Source organism: Scylla paramamosain, chromosome 20 (assembly GCF_035594125.1).
Source record: "Scylla paramamosain isolate STU-SP2022 chromosome 20, ASM3559412v1, whole genome shotgun sequence".
Classification (NCBI taxonomy): domain Eukaryota; kingdom Metazoa; phylum Arthropoda; class Malacostraca; order Decapoda; family Portunidae; genus Scylla; species Scylla paramamosain.
Genome location: NC_087170.1, coordinates 2,446,814 through 2,468,140, shown reverse-complemented (window position 1 = coordinate 2,468,140; position 21,327 = coordinate 2,446,814).

Genomic DNA, 21,327 nt, shown 5'->3' with positions numbered 1-21,327 from the left:
TCAGAAGTCTGGCGTTCTGTGGCTACCCTGCGTGAAATGTTTACTTCCTGAAGGGTTGGACGTCAATGAAAAGACATGGAAAGCTGTAGAGTGGTATCATCAGCGTAGGAGTGGATAGGATAAGAAGTTTGGTTTAGAAGGTCATTGACGAATAATAACAACATAAGAACATAAGAAATAAGGGAAGCTGCAAGAAGCGACCAGGCTTACACGTGTATGAAACACACCTACCTATTTCCATCTGCTATCCCCATCCATAAACTTGTCTAATCTTCTCTTAAAGATCTCTAGTGTCCTAGCACTAACTACATGATTACTGAGTCCGTTCCACTCATCTACCACTCTATTTGAGAACCATTTTTTTCCTATCTCCTTCCTAAACCTAAATTTTTCAAGCTTGAACCTGTTATTTCTTGTTCTACCCTGGTTGCTGATCCTAAGAATTTTGCTTACATCTCCCTTGTTATAACCCTTATACCACTTATAGACTTCTATCAGGTCCCCTCTTAACCTACGTCTCTCTAATGAATGTAAATTTAACAGCTTCAACCTCGCCTCGTAAGTGATACTCCTCATCCCCTGTATCCTTTTAGTCATTCTCCTCTGTACTGATTCTAATAGACCTATATCTTTCCTGTAATGTGGGGACCAGAACTGCACCGCGTAGTCTAGATGAGGTCTGACCAGCGCCAAGTATAACTTTAATATTACTCCTGGCCTTCTACTTTTAACACTCCTAAAAATGAATCCTAGTACCCTATTTGCCTTGTTTCTGGCTTCTATGCATTGTTTCCCTAGACGGAGTTCAGAGCTAACTATAACTCCTAAATCTTTCTCGTACCCTGTACCTACCAGAGTTTGGTTGTCTAATGTGTACCTATTGTGTGGGTTTCCTCTACCTACGCTAAGCACTTTGCATTTATTGATATTGAATTGCATTTGCCATCTATCCGTCCATTCATTCATTCTATCTAAGTCTGCCTGCAAGGCAGAGAGTGGTGACAGGACAGAACCCTGAGGAACACCACTGTTAATAGATTTAGGAGAAGAACAGTGGCAACAGCAAAAGAACGGTCAGAAGGGAAACTTGAGACGAAGTTACAGAGAGAAGGATAGAAATCGTAGGAAGGTAGTTTGGAAATCAAAGCATTGTGCCAGACTCTTTTAAAAGCTTTTGATATATCCAAGGCAACAGCAAAAGTTTCACCAAAATCTCTAAAAGAGTATGACCAAGACTCAGTAAGAAAAGCCAGAAGATCACCAGTAAAGCGGCCTTGACGGAACCCATACCGGCGATCAGATAGAAGGTTGTGAAGTGATAGATGTATAAGAATCTTCCTGTTGAGGATAGATTGAAAAATATTAGATAGGCAGAAAAGTAAAACAATAGGACGGTAGTTTGAAGGATTAGAACGGACACCCTTTTTAAGGAACAGGCTGAATGTAGGCAAACTTCAGGCAAGAAGGAAATGTAGATGTTCACAGACAGAGCTGAAAGAGTTTGACTAGGCAAGGTGCAAGCACGGAGACACAGTTTCGGAGAACAATATGAGGGATCCAATCAGGCCCGTAAGCCTTCCAAGGATTTAGGTCAGCAAGGGCATGGAAAACATCACTGCGAGGAATTCTAACAGCTTGCATGAAAATGTCAGAGGATGGAGGAGAGGGAGGAATAAGCCCTGAATCATCCAAGGTAGAGTTTTTAGCAAAGATTTGAGCGAGGTGTTTAGCTTTAGAAATAGATGTGATAACAGTGGTGCCATCTGGTTGAAAAAATGAGGGAAGGAAGAAGAAACAAAGTTATTGGAGATATTTTTTAGCTAGATGCAAGAAGTCAAGAGGGGAGTTAAATCTTGAAAGATTTTGACACTTTCTGTTAATGAAGGAGTTTTCGGTTAGTTGGAGAACAGACTTGGCTTAAGGCTTGACTTAAGTACCTTTTGTGGGCCACCTCTCTATCATGTATAGCACGAGAACAAGCTGTGTTAAACCAAGATTTGGAAGGTTTAGGTCGAAAAAAAGATTGAGTAATGTACGACTCCATGCCAGACACTATCACCTCTGTTATGCGCTCGGCACACAAAGGCGGGTCTCTGAAACGGAAGCAGTAGTCATTCCAAAGAAAATCAGCAAAATACCTCCTCAGGTCCCCCCACCTAGCAGAGGCAAAACGCCAGGGGTACCTTCGCTTAGGGGGATCCTGAGGAGAGATTGGACCGATAGGGCAAGATACAGATATGAGATTGTGATCGGAGGAGCCCAACGGAGAAGAGAGGGTGACAGCATAAGCAGGATTAGAGGTCAAGAAAAGGTCAAGAATGTTGGGCGTATCTCCAAGACGGTCAGGAATACGAGTAGGGTGTTGCCCCGATTGCTCTAGGTCATGGAGGAGAGCAAAGTTGAAGACTAGTTCACCAGGATGGTCAGTGAAGGGAGAGGAAAGCCAAAGCTGGTGGTGAACACTGAAGTCTCCAAGAATGAAGATCTCTACAAAAGGGAAGAGAGTCAGAATGTGTTCCATTTTGGAAGTTCAGTAGTCAAAGAATTTCTTATAGTCAGAGGAGTTAGGTGCAAGGCATAAATCACAAATAAATTTAGTTTGAGAGTGACTCTGTAGTCGTAGCCAGATGGTGGAAAACTCGGAAGGTTCAAAAGCGTGGGCACGAGAGCAGGTTAAGTCGTTGCGCATATAAACGCAACATCTAGCTTTGGATCGAAAATGAGGATAGAGAAAGAAGGAGGGAACAGAAAAGTGGCTACTGTCAGTTGCCTCAGATACCTGAGTTTCAGTGAGGAAAAGGAGATGAGGTTTAGAAGAGGAGAGGTGGTGTTCTACTAATTCAAATTTAGATCTTAGCCCGCAAATGTTGCAGAAGTTAATGAAGAAAAAGTTGAGGGGCGTGTCAAGATACTTAGGATCGTTGTCAAAAGGGCAGTTGGATCACATTTCAAGGCATCTTTTTAGATGCCTTGAAGTATAAAGAGTACGGTTGCGAAATTTTAAAATGATGGCCTTCTTGAGGTATCTCCAAGGCGGCTTCAGCAGGTTTCCTTGTTATTTTTGCCAAAGGGACTGGACAGACACCGTTGGCACACTACCACAAGAGGGACTGATTACAGTGGACCGAGTTTAGTGTCGAAAAGATCAAGGTCAAATGAGAGTCACTGCTGTAAATTTCTTCACTAACCTGTTTACAGCAAAAATGTATGCCGGTGTCTTCATTGGGCCACAAATAAAAAAGGTCATGGAGTGCAAGGCGTTCGTCGAGAAGCTCACTAGGACGGAGAAAGCAGCGAGGGACAGCTTTGTCACAGTGGTTCTTGGCTTCTTGGGGAGTCACACAACCAAAAACTATGGAGAGCTTGTTGAGACCTTGATGAGAAACTACTGTAAGATGGATAGCAGGAAGTCCCTCAAAATCTACATAAATGACGTTCAGCTTGATAAATTTAAGGAGAACATAGGTGGGTACTACTAGGAGCAAGGTGAGCGCTTCCATCACGATATACTGGACTTCGAATGCCGCTACCAAGAGTCGTACAATGAAAAAACGATGGTAAACTATATTTGGGGGCTGAATCGCGAAAGTATTTCACAGAATAAGCGTAAATCGCAGACAACTACTCATTCCTAATGTTTTATTATCTCACTTGTGTAATCCTAGAATAAATAAACTACTTTTGTACCATATGTCGTTTTATTTCTATTTTGTGCAAATGAGAGCTAAAATTCACCACTTTCTTCCAATGAAAATAGGTAAATTTCATAAATATGATGATCCTGGTCACAAAAGCAAAGCTAGAAGTAAATATCAGTGATTTTTCATGTTCTCTAGGCATAAGCAAATAAAAAAATAACAGTTTTCACCCAAGGACAAAAATCGTATTACGCTGTAATTCGCAGAAGTAGTCTCATGGCGTTTTGAAATGATCAGCATATTCATGGCATAATATTGCAATATATGTATTTGATTATCCTACTCATGTAATTTTTGTTAGAGATATTAATATCAATTATCAACAAATAACAATGCATTTTATTGTAGTTATATTCCTGAAGCATGGTGACGTGTAGTTTTCCATGTTCTGTTTATTCTTGAAATGGTGGTGATGGTGAATGTTAAAAGTTTTCTTTTCTTTCTTTTTTTCTTTTTCAGGATTAATGAGACCTGAATAGCTGAAAATGAACGAGTGTTACTTTAAACTTATGGGCCAATATAGTAAGCCAATTAACAAGACTTTATCTAGTGCAGGGGTAGAGAGAAAACTCAGTCTATTATCAGTGCCAGCAAACAACGTGGTAACATTTTGCCAACAGACTTACAAAGGTGTATTAGAGAGAGTAAGAACTATACTTTACCATGTCACAGAGCCTGTGTGTCATCATACACAATAAAACTCAAAATAAATAGGTTTTTGCAGAAGCGCCACCCATGGTTAAGTGAGACCCTGCCACAGAAAAGAACATAACGATCTTATAGTGATACCTAATTGAGTTTCGAGACCGACTGTATATTCAGTGATCATATATGCATAGAACAGAATTAAAAAAAAAAAAAACCTGGAAGATGGGGGGCTGTTTGTCGATTCCGAAACATAGATTCACGACCAAGTGACAAGACATTCAGAGACACAATTCTTTAGGTGTGTCATGAACGCAGTGACCAAAGATGTTGAACTTTACGTTCTTGGTGCAGTGAGTGATGTGCGTTATCACAGAGACTGAAGACCTTCACTCATAGGTCCTAAATCAACGAAATACAAAGGAACCTCAAAGACTAAACCTCAGAAGGATGCAGCATTTGAAAAGTCCTTAAAATTCATGGAGTCTGACTTGGACTAGCTGTCGTCGTCAACTCAAGTCTACAACCAATACGTGGAAAACAAAGTCACAAAACTCAAAAGACGAGCTCTTGAGGCAATATCAAAGCACTCTGGTGAACAGTTGCTATTTCTGTTCTGCACAGGTTCAGTAACCCTGCTGGTATTCAGGACACGTTCCTTTCAGTTGGTACACCTAGTGAAGAAAACTGACGATAATTTACCTATAATTAAATTTGTTACAAAGCAGATTTGCATATAATTAAACTCCATTGACTTAGAAAGAGGCTAACTGACAAGAAACTTGTCATCACTTCGTCAGATCGTGTACCACATGAAATTCAGAAAGAAAAGCATTCGAGAAGGCAGGACTTTACTATGACAAATGAAGAATCAGGCATCATTATAGCAAACCATGTAATCCATATTACCAGGGAGACTCAGGAAACCATTCATGTCATTTGTGACGATACTGACTTGTTTGTCTTTTCGATTAATATTTTTGTATCTGAAGATCTGCACAGTGATATATTAAGGGTTCCAACTCATACATCAAGGAATGTTGTCAATATTGGTGTAACAACTGAAAAGCATGCTGCCTCTCCATGCCTTAATAGGATGTGACACGATTAGCACTCTGTATGGGATTGGAAAAGTGAGTCTTGAAAGTGCTTAAACAAGGGAACTTTCCTCCCATCCTGTGCGACACTGATCAAAACGAAAAAGTCTTGGAAACCAAAGCTATTACATTCATTGCCAGTTGTTACGGAAGTAAGGTCTTAGGCAGAATGTCGGATGTTCGGTTTAGTGTGTGACAACATAAAACTGCAAGAGGAAAATCTCAGAAATTTATAATATTAGCTTCACTTTCACCCAGGTCTGATGCATTTCGAATGCATGTCAGGAGAGCACAGAATCAAGTTGGTCTGTGGAAGGCATCACTGCAAGTCTGAACTCAGAATTTGAATGGAAGGCAGACCATGAAAACCACATCCTCCTTCCTTTTAGACTTCCACTTGGCACCCTGGCCGCCCCTAAAAGTGTGTTAAATGTGTTGCAGCTGTCACTTCATAGATGCATGCGCCACTCGACAATTTTCTCGTAACAAGGCAGATATTGCTTGTAGTGCCTTCTGCCAATGAAATTTCACTTCTAGTCCTCATTGTTCAAACTCGTTGAATAAAACATTAACCATGTGGCGATGACATGCAATCAAATGAAGAAACTTATGATATATAATACATGTAAATTAGAGTAGTAGTAGTAGTTTCTATTAGTCTTGTCAACTGATTCTTACTTTATTTCCACGAAAGATGTTATGTTTTTGTTGATGCTGGTTTCTTTGTCCGTCCGTCTGCCTGTTAACATGATTATTATTATTCTCTTCATAATTCAAATTCTTTATATGTAAGTATATGCAAAGGAAAAGGTTTATTTGAGGTGGAATGTATTGAGGCGAGAGGCGATATGTGTTTGGCTTTTGTATTTGAGTCAGCAAATTTTTGAGAGAGAGAGAGAGAGAGAGAGAGAGAGAGAGAGAGAGAGAGAGAGAGAGAGAGAGAGAGAGAGAGAGAGAGAGAGAGAGAGAGAGAGAGAGAGAGAGAGAGAGAGAGAGAGAGAGAGAGAGAGAGAGAGAGAGAGAGAGAGAGAGAGAGAGAGAGAGAGAGAGAGAGAGAGAGAGAGAGAGAGAGAGAGAGAGAGAGAGAGAGAGAGAGGCAGCCATACCGGCTGCCTGGGCGACAACCCAGTTTACCGGTGTGCCGAGACGGGGCTGCTGAGGGAGCAAGCTAACATACAGGACCCCGTGACATTCGTTGACCGGGAGGCTGATCCATCCTCCCAGCCACTCCCTCCGCCACTCCGAGGAGATCAAGAACAGGCCGCAGAACGGAATCACTGGGAAGACCCGGAGAAAACTGAATTAATCTCCTTGGTTGAGAAGCTCACAGAAGAAGCCTCTCGAACAAATATTATCCTCAGGTCCCTCCAGCACGATAGGGACCTGATCATAGAATACCGGGAGGTGTTTGCGTCAGCGCTCAGACTTGCTGACAGGCTCGTCGCCTCCAAGCAGCGCGAGGCAAAGGTTGCCACGTGCACACAAGGAGCCAGTGCTCTGCCAGAGACCATAGACAGACACTGGGAGGAGGTCTGTCAGGGCTCTGAGTGCTGGAGGGATTGGTGGAATTCAGGTAGGCCAAAACAACTGCGGCACGCCCCTGAGCTCGCCATCCCGCCCACCCAGCCAGGCAATCGAACACCACCGGAGGCTACTCCCAGCTGCACATCATTAGCCGAACCCCCACCCCCGCCCTCCTCTACACCTGTCTCCCTTCCTACAAGTTCCGGCATAAACACCTCCACCTCGCAGACACACAGTACTGCAACCTCCACACAGAACCAAACCCACACCAATACCTTGCCAGCAGTACTACCGACTCCCCACGCAACACCAGCACCAGCCCCAGCCCCAGCAGTTCCGGCTTACTCCACGAGCACCGCTGGCAATACCACCACCAGGAAAAAAAAGTATAAAAAAAAGAACCGGAACAGCGAGGTCAGAGGAGCCTCTACCACCCAGGGCGCCGGCCCCTCAAGGAGACAGACCCCAGCCAAACCCACGCAGATTTGCCGGTACTGCAATCGGAAGGGCCACAGTACTGAAGAGTGCCACACCAGAACTGCTGAGTTGAGGCAGGAGCGACTGCTACGGCAGGTCCTCGCGGAGGGGGGATACTTGGCCGCTGCCTCCCCATCAGTAACACCACACTTGCAGCCCTTTCCGCAGTCTCGCCCATTTTCAGCTCAGCCTGTTAACTGGGGCCACACTCAGGGCTGGCAATGGAACCCGCCCGGCCTTCGGTACACCCAACTGAGCCCTGTCACACCCCTTCAGGCAGGACCACAACTCCCTCCAACATGGTAAGGCCCGACTGCCACCGCCATCAATTCAAGGTTATCTCCGCCAATGTACGTGGTCTCCGAACGAACATCGGAGACCTAACCCACAACTGTGTACTACGACACGGTGCAGATGCAGTTGTGGTGACGGAGACCTGGCTGAACGGAGAGGTGGAGCCATCCTTCGGCAAAATAGGTGGCTACACTCACTGGGCCAGGAGAGACCGACAGAATAGAGCTGGAGGCGGAGTGGCTGTCTGCTTCAGGGAGGGAGTGCAGGCACAACAACTCGACGTGGACACGCCGCCTCAGCTGGAGGTGATGTTCTTCCGGGTTGTGCTGGCCAACCACTCTGCCCTCCTGCTGTGCGCCATGTACCGCACCCCCCCGGCAGGGGCCTGACTCGCTCCTGTACCTCAAGGAGGCCCTAGATGTCCTCCTTGTGACTCACCGCTGCCAACACATCTTGTTTGTGAGCGACCTCAACCACCACCTGGAGCGCGACGCCTACGAGCACCTCCTGACGGTGCAGGGCCTGAAGGACCACGTGACCTTCCCCACTCATGAGCGGGGCGGGACCCTGGACCCCGTCATATCCGACCTGGAGGAGGACACACTCAGCTGCCACCAGCTGGGTCTCGTGGGCAGCTCTGACCACCATGCTGTCCTGACCCAGGTGGACATGGGTGTGGCTCGTGACGAGGCCACCACTCGGACAGTCTGGCTATGGGATAGGACAGACTGGGGCTCCCTTCGCCGAGACCTGCGCAGGACTGACTGGCCTTCCATCCTGCAGGGTGGAGCGGAGGTACAGGCGCGAGCCTTCACTTCCCGCCTCTTGGCGCTCCAGGAGCAACACGTGCCCCACCGTGAGTTCGTCGCCAGACCAACGGACCAGCCTTGGTTTGGCTACCGCTGCCGCGTTGCCGCCGAGGCGAAGTATTCTGCGTGGCTCCGCAACAAGCAGAGTCCTACTCGGCGCAACAAAGACCTACATCGTGCGGCCTGCAAGAGGATGGTGACGACCTGCCGGTGGGCCGTAGGGAGGTGGGAGGAGGACCTGCGGCGCCAGCTTGGAGGCCCTGGAGTGGGCAACAAGACTTGGTAGTCCCTTGTTAAGGGCAGACAGGGCCTCAACCGTCAAGACACTGTCCCTCCTCTCACAAGGCCCGACGGAACGGTGGCCACCAGCAGCAAGGACAAAGCCCAGCTGCTGTCCACCCTTTTCGCCAGGAAGATGGAGGTGGACGACCCTGAAAGGTCACCGCCTCTTCTGGAGCAGCAGTCAGAGAGACTGTAACCAAGGTGGAGGTGACGCAGGGGCTTGTCGAGCGTCTGCTGCAGGGGCTCGATGTACAAAAAGCTACCGGTCCCGACAACATCAGCCCGCACGTCTTGAAACAATGTGCCCGCGAGCTGGCTGTACCCCTCACCACAATCTTCTCTGCCTGCTTATGGGAAAATACCTGGCCCTTAGTGTGGAAAGAGGCCCGGGTAGTTCCCGTACACAAGAGGAGCTCCAGGTCTGACCCCAAAAATTATCGACCCATCTCTCTGCTCTCTGTGATGGGGAAAGTGTTTGAGAGGGTGGTGGCAGATGTGGTGTATCGCCACCTCCAGGACGATTACCTCCTCTCGGACCAACAGTTTGGGTTCAGACCTGGGCGGTCCACCTCCGATCTCCTCATGCTCCTCACCGGGGGCTGGCAGGACGCCCTTGACGGCGGCCTCGACTCTGTTGTGGTGGCCCTGGATATAGCAGCCGCCTTCGACAGGGTCTGGCATGGGGGCCTTCTGGAAAAGCTGAGGGCAAAGGGGATCCAGGGTGACCTCCTCCAGCTCCTTGGCGACTACCTCCAAGGAAGGACCCTCCAGGTCGTTGTCAATGGGCAAGCGTCCGAATCCCTCCCGGTGAGAGCGTCAGTGCCACAGGGCTCGGTGGTGGGGCCAGTCCTGTGGAACATCTACGTGGACGATCTTCTCCGACAGCTGCCGGCGGTCTCAGCTTATGCTGACGATTGCACTCTCTCCTGTACCTACCCTCGACACGAAAGTGTGCGTGCTGCTGAAGAGATCAATCAACAGCTTGGGGTGATACAGGAATGGGGGGCACGCTGGCAGGTGACCTTTGCTCCGGAGAAGACACAGGCAATGGTAGTTTCTCGATCCCCCGCTGCCGAGCCAGCAGTGGAGGGAGGGCTAAGCTTTGGTGGCCTTCCTCTCGAACTCCAGGAGTCCGTCAAGATTCTGGGGGTTGAGGTGGATCGAGGGCTGCGGTTTGACCGCCACGTCAAACACATTGCCCTTAAGGCCTCACACCGAGTCTCCTTCTTGAGGAGGGTGGCCAACTTGCTCGACAGGAGAGGGAGGCTCTTGCTCTACAAGGCCCAGATACGGCCTTATTTAGAGTATGCCGCCCTCTCCTGGATGTCCTGTGCTGCCACACACATCAGCAAGCTCGACGGCATCCAGCGACGGGCGCTGCGACTGGTGGAAGCAGCAGGTGCCCCAGCCCATCCTGAGGCTCCCGTCGACACGCTAGAACACCGCAGGGACGTGGCGGCCCTTGTGGTGTTCCACAAGGCACAGGTGCAGGGTGTGCCACACCTGGTGGGACTACGGCTGCCCACTAGAGTCACCACGCGGGACACGAGAACGGTGTTATCCAGTGGTGACTCAGTGGAAGTGCCGCGTTCCCGCTCCAGCCAACACCAGCGCACCTTTTGGGGGCGAGTCTCCAGACTGTGGAACGTCTTCGCGTCCTCCGTCCCTCATATCAGGGGGATGGATACCAAGGACGTGAAGTTAGCAGCACACCACTGGAGGGGCTCGTTCCCAACCCCCCTGCTAACAATATTAATATAAGTCTATCATAAAGAATGTATATATATGTATATATGTTTATATTTGTATTTGTGTGTTGTGTCCCACCCCTAAAATAGGTTGCACACGGCAGTGCGCCTTCGGGTGATCATGTACCTATGTTTAAATAAAAAAAAAGAGAGAGAGATAGATAGATAGATAGAGAGAGAGAGAGAGAGAGAGAGAGAGAGAGAGAGAGAGAGAGAGAGAGAGAGAGAGAGAGAGAGAGAGAGAGAGAGAGAGAGAGAGAGAGAGAGAGAGAGAGAGAGAGAGAGAGAGAGAGAGAGAGAGAGAGAGCGTGTAGGAGGATGACGTCTATCTGCAGATGGGCGAGGAATCAGCTAAGGGAGGACAGAAGGCGAAAGCTCAGTGGCCCAGGTGTTGGCAACAAGACCTGGTGGAATCTGGTAAAGGAGCAGCAAGGAGCATGTCACCGCGAGAATCTTCCTCCACTCACCAGACCTGACGGATCCACCGCCACGAGCAGTGCAGACAAGGCTACACTCCTCGCCGAGCTTTTCGCCAACAAGATGAAGGTTGACGACTCGGCACGACCTGTACCACAGCTGGCCCCGGAAACTGATTGCACTGTCACCACTGTCTTGGTGACGGCAGAGCAGGTTGAGCGGCTACTCGGTGCGGTGGATGTGGGTAAAGCCACAGGCCCGAATGACGTCAGCCCACGGCTCCTCAAGCAATGCGCTAGAGAGCTGTCAGCTCCTCTCACCACCGTCTTCACATCTTGCCTGAGGGAGAAGAAGTGGCCCTCAGTATGGAAGGAAGCGCGTGTGGTCCCAGTCCATAAGAAAAACTCAAGGTCTGAGCCCAACAACTACAGACCCATCTCCCTGCTCTCAGTGATGGGCAAGTTGCTGGAGCAAATAGTGGCTGCTGCCATCTGCCAACACCTGAGCGAGAACCACCTCCTCTCAGACAAGCAGTTTGGCTTCAGGCCTGGCAGATCCACCGCAGACCTCCTCCTCATCCTTTCCAAGGACTGGCAAGACGCCCTGGAAGAAGGCCTGGACACCCTTGTGGTGGCCCTGGACATTGCTGGGGCTTTTGACAGGGTCTGGCACGCGGGGCTCATTGAAAAGCTTCGCGCCAAGGGTGTCCAAGGTGACTTGTTAATGCTGCTAGAAGATTACCTCCAGGGTAGGACCCTTCAGGTAGTAGTCAACGGGCAGTCATCAAGGCCTTCACCTGTCCGGGCCTCAGTTCCACGAGGCTCCGTCTTGGGCCCAGTCCTATGGAACATATACATCGACGACCTCCTCCGGCAGCTGTCATCTGTGGCAGCATACGCCGACGACTGCACACTCCCGCTCCTACTGCCGCCTCGACAGTCAGCGTGCCGTCACTGAGCTGAACAGGCAGCTCGGACTGGTGGAGCAGTGGGGAAAGATGTGGCAGGTTAACTTCGCTCCTGAGAAGACGCAGGCGATGGTCATCTCGCGGTCCCCAGGTGCTTCACACGCAGTCTCAGGACAGCTGCGTTTTGGAGGCAAGAGCCTGCCACTTCAGGATTATATCAAGATCCTGGGCGTGTCTGTGGACCGTGGCCTACGCTTCGATCACCACATCAGTGTCGTCGCCCGCCAGACCTCTCTCCGAGTCTCTGCCCTACGTAGGATGGCGAACACCCTCGACCCACGGGGCATCCTCACGCTATACAGGGCACAGATACGCCCATGTATGGAGTACGGTGCCCTGTCCTGGATGTCGAGTGCCGCCACCCACATGCAGAGACTGGATGCTGTGCAGCGGCGAGCCCTGCGCTTGGTGGCCACCGATGAGGACCAACAGCACCCACCACCAGTAACGTCACTGGAGCACCGCCGGGACGTGTCGGCACTAGTGGTGTGCCACAAAACTCAGGTGCAGAGGGTCCCTCACCTTGACCCCCTGAGGCTGCTGCCACTCACAGTACAGAGGTGCACCAGAGCTGCAGCCAGTAGCGACGAGCTAGTGAAGGTGCCTCGATCTCGCTCTAGCCAACACCAGCGCACCTACACAGCCAGGACTTCGCGGCTGTGGAACATGTTCACGGCGGCCACGCCCCAAGTGCAGGACATGTCCACGCACCAGGTGAACCTGGCAGCCCACAGCTGGCGTAGCACGCACCTGTCCCCACTGGCGCTTTAAATTTTTATTATTTTATTGTATTAGCATTATAATCTTTATGTTAAGCATGTATAGTGTTATTCCTGTAAAAAAATACTATCATAGGCTTTTTAAATAATTCCACACTCAACGTGGAATTTTAAGCCTTTCTGTAAATATTTGTTTAAAAAAAAAAAGAGAGAGAGAGAGAGAGAGAGAGAGAGAGAGAGAGAGAGAGAGAGAGAGAGAGAGAGAGAGAGAGAGAGAGAGAGAGAGAGAGAGAGAGAGAGAGAGAGAGAGAGAGAGAGAGCCTTTAAAACTTTCTGGGATCACTGTAACATCCACTTTTTTGGAAAGATAACCAGGATCATGACAGATGAAACATGAAATCATTTAAATATGAGTATAATTAAACACAGTTATAATATACAGTTCTTTTTATGACCACAAATGAAATCCTTGAACTCAAAACCCCATTATTTGGCATATTACTTGAAAAATTGGTGAATAAATAGATATTTTGGGAGCCAATTTCAGAAATAAGTTTCGTCACAGCCATCTTGAACGCCATCTTGAATTTCTCAAAACACTCATCAGTCAGATACTGATTCTACAAAATTTTCTCTAGAAAATTAGACAAATTAGTTAAATTAGACAAATTAGACAAATTAGTTAATCTAGAAAGGTAACTAACTCAGAGAAGGTGAGATATAGCTTAAGTGTTTACTACAAAAATTGTAGAAATATTTTTAATAAAACAGACTCGCTTAGAGGAATGGCGTGTGTAGAGAACCGTGATACTATTGCTTTAACAGAAACTTGGTTAGATACGTCAAGAAAAATATTTAATCCAGAGGTTAAGATAGATGGGAATACACTATTCTATAAAGACAGGGGAAACAGAAGAGGAGGCGTCGCGTTACACGTATGGGACACATTATAGTGTTGTATTAACAGTAGAATTAAAACAGACAGCAAAACAGAATAGATATAGTTAGATATTAAGGAAGGATCACAGTCAGTAGTACTGGGATTAGTGTACAGGGCACCGAACAGTACAAAGGAAATTAACACTTCACAATGGCAGGAAATAAATAGAGCAGGTAGGTAGAGTCAGGTATGTGTAGTAGGAGATTTTAATTATAGGAATATCGATTGGAATCTGATGGTGGGTAACAGAGAAGCAGAGGAATTTATTAAGGTAATTCAGGATAATTCTTTAAAACAGGTAATCAACGGCAACGGACACAGGGTGAGGTCAGGTCCGAGACGGAGTTGAGAGAGGTAAGGCAGGATGAGAGACGTGAGGTAAGGTGTGAGGCAAGAGGAGGGAAGAAGTGTCTGGAAGGGTTGGAGCAGGGAGAGAGGGAGAGATAGGCGTGAATATGATGGAGGGTCAGGTCATGCTGAGATAGGAGAGGTGAGGTCGAGGCGAGTAGATGGGGAGTTGAAATGATGGAAGGGGCCGAGATGAGGGGATTAGGTGAAATTAATGTAGATGAGTTGTATAAATATTTCGTAAATAAATTGCATACTTGACAATTAGCAAACATCCCGTATAGACTTATAAGATCACAGAAAAATGACCCTAAATGGATGACTGTTAGGTTAAAAAAACTATATAGGGTGGAAGAGAAGTATATATAAGAGATTAAAGGCAGAGGAAGAGGCTTTAAGGCCACAGGTTAACGAGGAAAACTAAAAGCAAGTATGAATTAAACGTAGTTGGCCAGGCGAAGATGGACCCTAAGGGATTTTATAAGGTATATAGGACGAAGAATAAGGAAACTATAGTTCCATTAAAGACAGCAGATAGAGAGCTGGTTAGTTCTGAGGAGGAGATTAATTAAATTCTGAATGAGTATTTTTTTTTGTCTTCACCTAGAAAAAAAAAAAAAAAAAAACATGCAGGATATGCCGAACAGTGAATAGATGTTTAGAGCAGAGGAGAAAAGGAAGCTGACAGATATTATCATAACGAAGGAGATAGTGGAACAGGAGATAGATGGGCTAAAAAAGTTTATGACACCAGGATCAGATGAAATATCCTAGAGTAGTTAAGGAATGCAAAGAGATTATTAGTGAGCCGTTAGTTCCTGTCTTTAGAAAATCATTTAAGTCAGGTGAGGTAACAGTAATATAGAAGCAGTCTAATGCAGTACCCATCTTTAAGAAAGGAGATAAAACTTTAATGTCTAATCACAGACCTGTCAGCTTAACTTCTGTTGTAGATAAAATAATGAAATTAATAATAGCGAACAATATTAGGGAGCATTTAGACAAACATAACTTGATAAATCAGTCACAGGATGGCTTCACGAAGGGGAAGTCTTGCCTGACGAACTTGTTAAGATTTTACAGTAAAGTGTACGAGCCAGCAGATAATGATGATAGTTATGACATCTTATATCTGGACTTTAGTAAAGCGTTTGACAAGATATTCAATCAGAGACTCCTGAGAAAGGTTAGGGCACAGGGGATAGATGGGAAAGTGTTAGGCTGGATAAAGTCATGGCTAAACGACAGAAAGTTGTGATAAACACCTCTTAATACGAGTGGGGTCATGTAATTAGTGGGGATGCCACAGGAATCAGTATTAGGGCCATTGTTGTTTTCAATATACGAGTATATCAGTGACTTGGATGGTTGAATTAGTAATGATGTTAGTAAATTTGCGGATGACATAAAGATAGGTAGATTAATTAGGTCAGAATTGGATGCCATCGCCTTGCAGGCAAATTTAGATAGGATGAACGAATGGACGGACAGATGGCAAATGCAGTTTAATATAAAAAAAATGCAAAGTACTTAGCGTAGGTAGAGGAAACCCACACAGTAGGTACACAATAAACAACGAAACTCTGGTAGGTTCAGGGTACGAGAAAGATTTGGGAGTTATAGTTAGCTCTGAACTCCGTTTAGGAAAGCAATGCATAGAGGCCAGAAACAGGGCAAATAAGGTATTAGGACTCATTTTTAGGTGTGTTAAAAGTAGAGGGCCAAAAGTTGTATCTGGCGCTGGTCAAATCTCATTTATAGTACGCTATGCAGTTCTGGTCCCCGCATTATAGGAAGGTCCATTAGAATCAGTACAAAGGAGAAAGACTGAAAGGATACAGGGGATGAGGAGTATTCCTTACGAGGCGAGATTAAAAGTGTTAAATTTACATTCTTTAGAGAGACGTAGATTAAGAGGGGACCTGATAAAAGTCTTTAAGTGATATAAGAGTTATTCTTAGGATCAGCAACCGGGACAGAACAAGAAATAATGTGTTCAAGTTTGAAAAAAATTAGGTTTAAGAAAGAGGTAGGAAGAAACTGGTTCTCAAATAGATGAATGGAACGGGCCCAATAATCAAGTTGTTAGTGCTATGAAATTAGGGAGTTTTGAGAGAAGATTAGACGGATTTATGGATGGGGATGATAGGTGAAAATATTTCATACAGAGACTGCAACGTGTAAAGCTGGTGGCTTCTTGCAGCTTCCCTTATTTCTTATATTCTTATGTTTTTATATTCTCTATCAAAACCAGTCATAATTTGCTTGGGGGGTATTTTCCCAAGGTTCACTGCCTGGCTGCTGGACTAATATCATGCAGCCAGTCACTGTTGCTATGGGGTGTAGTGCTTGACGCAAGGGGCTTATCTCTGACCTTCACCTTGCGTCCACGCCACTTTTCTTCCAAAGACTGTGGCGCCTTACATATGCCAGTTAGTTAGTTCTCCAGAGATAAAAATTCAATATGTTACTTTTTACACATTAGTATAGCTCATTAGTTCAGCTCACAAGCTGTTTATTTTATTCTAGACAGTGAGAGATTTACCTACATGAACACAAAATAATTAATTTTTATTCAGTAATTATTCAAACAAAAATAGTTCTGCATTTGCTAATTTTGGTGATATACATTCACCATTGGTGGATGAGAAATATTTTTTACCTGTCATGTAATTTATTTATTCTCCATGGCGACTAAAATACGCGAACCTTTAGGCCAGCGTGCAGGCATTTAATCTCAAAATATCCTATGAAGGGTTTGGACTCCTCAATATCAGTAATAATATTTTACGATATTTGAAATTTCTAAAATAATTTCTTATTTAGAAGTGGTGCAATATTTCTTTAAATATCACTTTCTATCACCGAGACCCGTTGATCTCACTTAATGATCAATATATCTTTATCCTCCTTTATTTCATCTAGTTCTAATCCCAGTCTTCATCTGTAACATTTGAAAATTTAGTATTAATTTCTAGCAAATTGGATATTGTCTTCTTTTAAAGATCACTTTTCAATCACCGAAACACTCAGATTTCATAAAACTAAATATATATCTTTAATATTCCTTCTTATCTCATCTGTGTTGTCTCAAGGTTGCCGTTTATGTCTGTTCAGCCATACTGCTTGCCGTCATGGCCTTAGATTTCAATCTCTTACCTCTTGAACAAGCACTTCACCTACAATCAGCCTCTCACACCCAGAGGTATACAGCATTTTTTTTTTTTTTTTATCTCTTCCCTAATTTTCAGAAGTTTGCGCGTGTACACTCTTTTCCAGCTCTTCCTGTCCACTGTATCATCTTTTGTGACTCCTCCTCTGCAGGTCCTTGGCGTTAAGCGATTTCTCGATCTCCCGCTCGATCTTCCTCCTTCGTCCAGTTTCCGCCAGGTTGTTTTAAACGGTCTCTAGTCTTTTCTTGCCAGATGCCTAAACCATCTCAGCTTTGTTTTTCTTATTACTTCCGTAATGTATTCCATCTTCTTCATTTTGTAGATGTTCTCTGAGCGATATCCCATTATCCACCTTGACTTTTTTTCTTCTCTTCTATTTTCTTTAGAACTCATAGCTTTTGTTTCATAAAGTTATTATTTTTTTTCGGCTTTTTTGAGAATCCTCCTATCATATACCACCCCATAAAGTAAATGATAAACTATTATCCCTTGTACTTCAAGTTCTTCTGACTCAGTCAACGACTAGAAAAAGATATTTCAACTTTACCTGCCATACTTTTTCACTTATCTTGTATCTCTAACCCGCACAGTCACTCTTCATCTTGCTATTCACCAATATTCCCTAATTCTGTGCAATAACTATAATCTTACGTTTTGAAAATTTTCTTACCACTGAAGATATTCTATTTTTGCAATGGCTTTCTGCTATGATATATATATATATATATATATATATATATATATATATATATATATATATATATATATATATATATATATATATATATATATATATATATATATATATATATATATATATATATATATATTTATTATTGTGACATGATATGAAGAGGGATTGAAATTGAGCCTACTCGTGGCCAATATTCACTTCTTTCACATCACCTCATCGCTAGGGAGCCTGGTGGAAATAAACGCGTTCACAACTACCTGGATAAGCCGTTTTTTGTAATAACGTGAAATACTGGTGAACGACGAGCACGTCACAGGAACTACACCAGACCGTGCAGTACTGGTAGCAACCACATTACTGTCATTTCCAGTGGACTGCACACAAAACAACAGACAGTACTGAAAAAAAAAAAAAAAAGTTTCCATACATTTACAAGTTAGTTCTCTTCAAAACCTAGTCCTCTACGTCGTACAAGACTATGAAACTCAACATTTCACCACCTCTGTCATGTGAAGATGAATACTATACTGCTTCCATGATAAGTTGAGGGAGGATGCTCCGCCTCTGCGATTTGATGTCGCGGAGGCTCCACTTTCTGTATACTGTGACTGATTAGTGGGATGACAGGAAAGCCCACTCACGCAACCCCACACACACACACCCGCGCACACGCACACAGACACACACACACACACACACACACACACACACACACACACACACACACACACACACACACACACACACACACACACACACACACACACACACACACACACACACACACACACACACACACACAAATAGTGAACTTTTCACCTCTTTTCCTAGACATCAAACACTTCAGGAACTAAGCAGTTCACGCAGTGAAGCCACATAATGCCCGATTTCTCTAAAATTTTAGACTGGAGCAGAGCAAACTTAGTATTGTTCAATGTCTCAAAAACTTAATAACTTAATCTATCAACTTGACACAACCTTCCAGGCAACTATCCCCTCTTCTTCAATGACACTCAGTTGTCCCCTTCTTCTACACAAAACATTCTTGGTCTGTCCTTTACCTATAATCTTAACTAAAGACTTCACATCTCATTTCTAGCTAAAACAGCCTGTATGAAGTTAGGCGTTCTAACTCATCTCTGCCAGTTTTTTCTCACTCCCCAAGTTGCTAACTCTGTATAGGAGACTTATCCCTCCATGTATGAAGAATGTTTCACATATATGAAAGTTTTCCACTCATACCGCTGTTTTAGAGGGTGGAATCAAAAGCTTTTCTTCTTATCAACTCCTCTCCTATAACTGAAAGTCTTTTGACTCTTTCTCATAGCAGAAATGTTGCATCTCTTGCTATCTTGTACCGCTATTTTCATGTCAACTGCTCTTCTGATCCTGCTAACTGCATGCCTCCCGTCCTCCAACTGCCTCGATGGACAAGACTTTCTTCTATTTCTCATTCCTATTCTGTCTACCTCTCTAATGCAAGAGTTAATCAGTATTCTCAGTCATTCATCCCTTTCTCTGGCAAACTTTGGAGCTCCCTGCCTGCTTCTGCATATCCACCTTCCTATGACTTGAACTCTTTCAAGAGGGAGGTTTCTATTTATGACTAACGCCTTAGACTATGTTTGGAGACCAGCACTTCAGGGGCCATTTTTCTTTTTTTTTTTCTTTTTAGGTGCAACCTTTGTTGTCCATAGCCGGTGCCTCTCCAATAAAAGTAAAAAAAAACTGAAACACACACACACACACACACACACACACACACACACACACACACACACACACACACGCGCGCGCGCGCGCGCGCACACTCTGATATATACACACCCACCCACCCACCCACACACACACACACACACACACACACACACACACACACACTCTGATATATACAGAACCACCCACACACACACACACACACACACACACACACACACACACACACACATTTGTTATTTGTCATGTCAAAATAAATATCAGTTGGAAATTCTTCCACGTTCTCCATTTGTGCTAATTTCTTAAAATGTTTCATGAATTTAGTAATTAAAATTGTTATTTCATTTTTTTTTTTTCTGTTTCCCTTGTAAAATTTGCCATTATAGTCTTGAATCCTTTGTCTTTTGCTATTGAATTATTTTCTCCTATAGATTTAGTCTTAATTCTTGCTTGTTCTTGTTCTCCATAATGACGTTATTATAACTATTTGTATTTCTTTATATATTACTGTTATGTTTTATTACTATATTACTTCTTAAAGTCCTTCCGACTTGGAAAACACTGTTTTTCATAACCACACATATTGGCATCGTTGCTTTTCTTACCAACTTCCAAATCTTTGTCAGCAAGTATTTTCTTAGATCCTCATTAAGCTCAAAAACAAATTTAAAATCAGTATTTTCATTTATTGGGTAACAAATTCATTAACTTTTCTTTTGTCCCACTTCCCTGGCTTAATTACTGATTCTGATTGCTTCTTGTCCTGAGATCCTCTCTTTTCCCTTTCCTCATGCCGGGCCTTACCTACCTTACTTTTGTTAGTTCTCTTTATGTCAAAAGTTATACAGCAATGGACATCTGAAAAGAGTGAGTCGAAATCCAAATTCTTAAAATATTGCATCTTAGGCAGTAGGAACTGTGTCCCAATAACATGGTGTACAGTTGTATTATGGGTAGGAGTTTCTTTATCAATGATTTCAATCTCTTCAACTCTTCCATTAAAGATACATAATATGTTATTTTTACATATTTCCAAAAGTTTCTTATCATACCTATTTACTATCTTAGTGTCTCTTGAGTTTCTCTCAGTTTGAATGTCAAGCTGCAACAAACTCATTCACATCTATAATTTTTCTGGTATCAGTGCCATCATCCTCTAAAGCATATGGACTCAAATGCACAACATCAGCAGCAATGCCTGTGTGAGCACTGAGATCCCCACATATAATATGGTAATAGTAATCATCATGGTTATCCAAGAGGAAATGGTCATCAAATAATTTATTACTAGAATAACGTGAATTACTTGGTGGAATATAGAATGAAGTCATTAATATATCTTTCTTTAAACCTATACATGACTTATCTAAATGTAGAGACAAAAAAAAAAATCTAAGCGTTTTCTTATGGGTTTCCAGAAGTACTTCATTCCATGTTTCACAGCTTTCATATTGCCACCTGACTTGCACTAAGTGTTCTTCTAACACTGTTAATAACTGTATATCAAAGTATATCAAAGTTTACAACATACTGCATATCCATTTCATCACATTTAATTTCACTTAGACAAATAATATCATAGCTCGCACATAATTATAAACTCTGGTGATGCGAGCTTACTTTTAAGGCCACATACATTGAGAGATAAGAAATTAATAACCTCCGTTAATTAAAATAAAAAAAAGTTATAACTGTTACCCACTGCATTTTCTTTACACCTGGGAACATTACAGTTTGGTGAATTTGTGAGTGTCCCTTACACTTAGTGTCCCATACCAG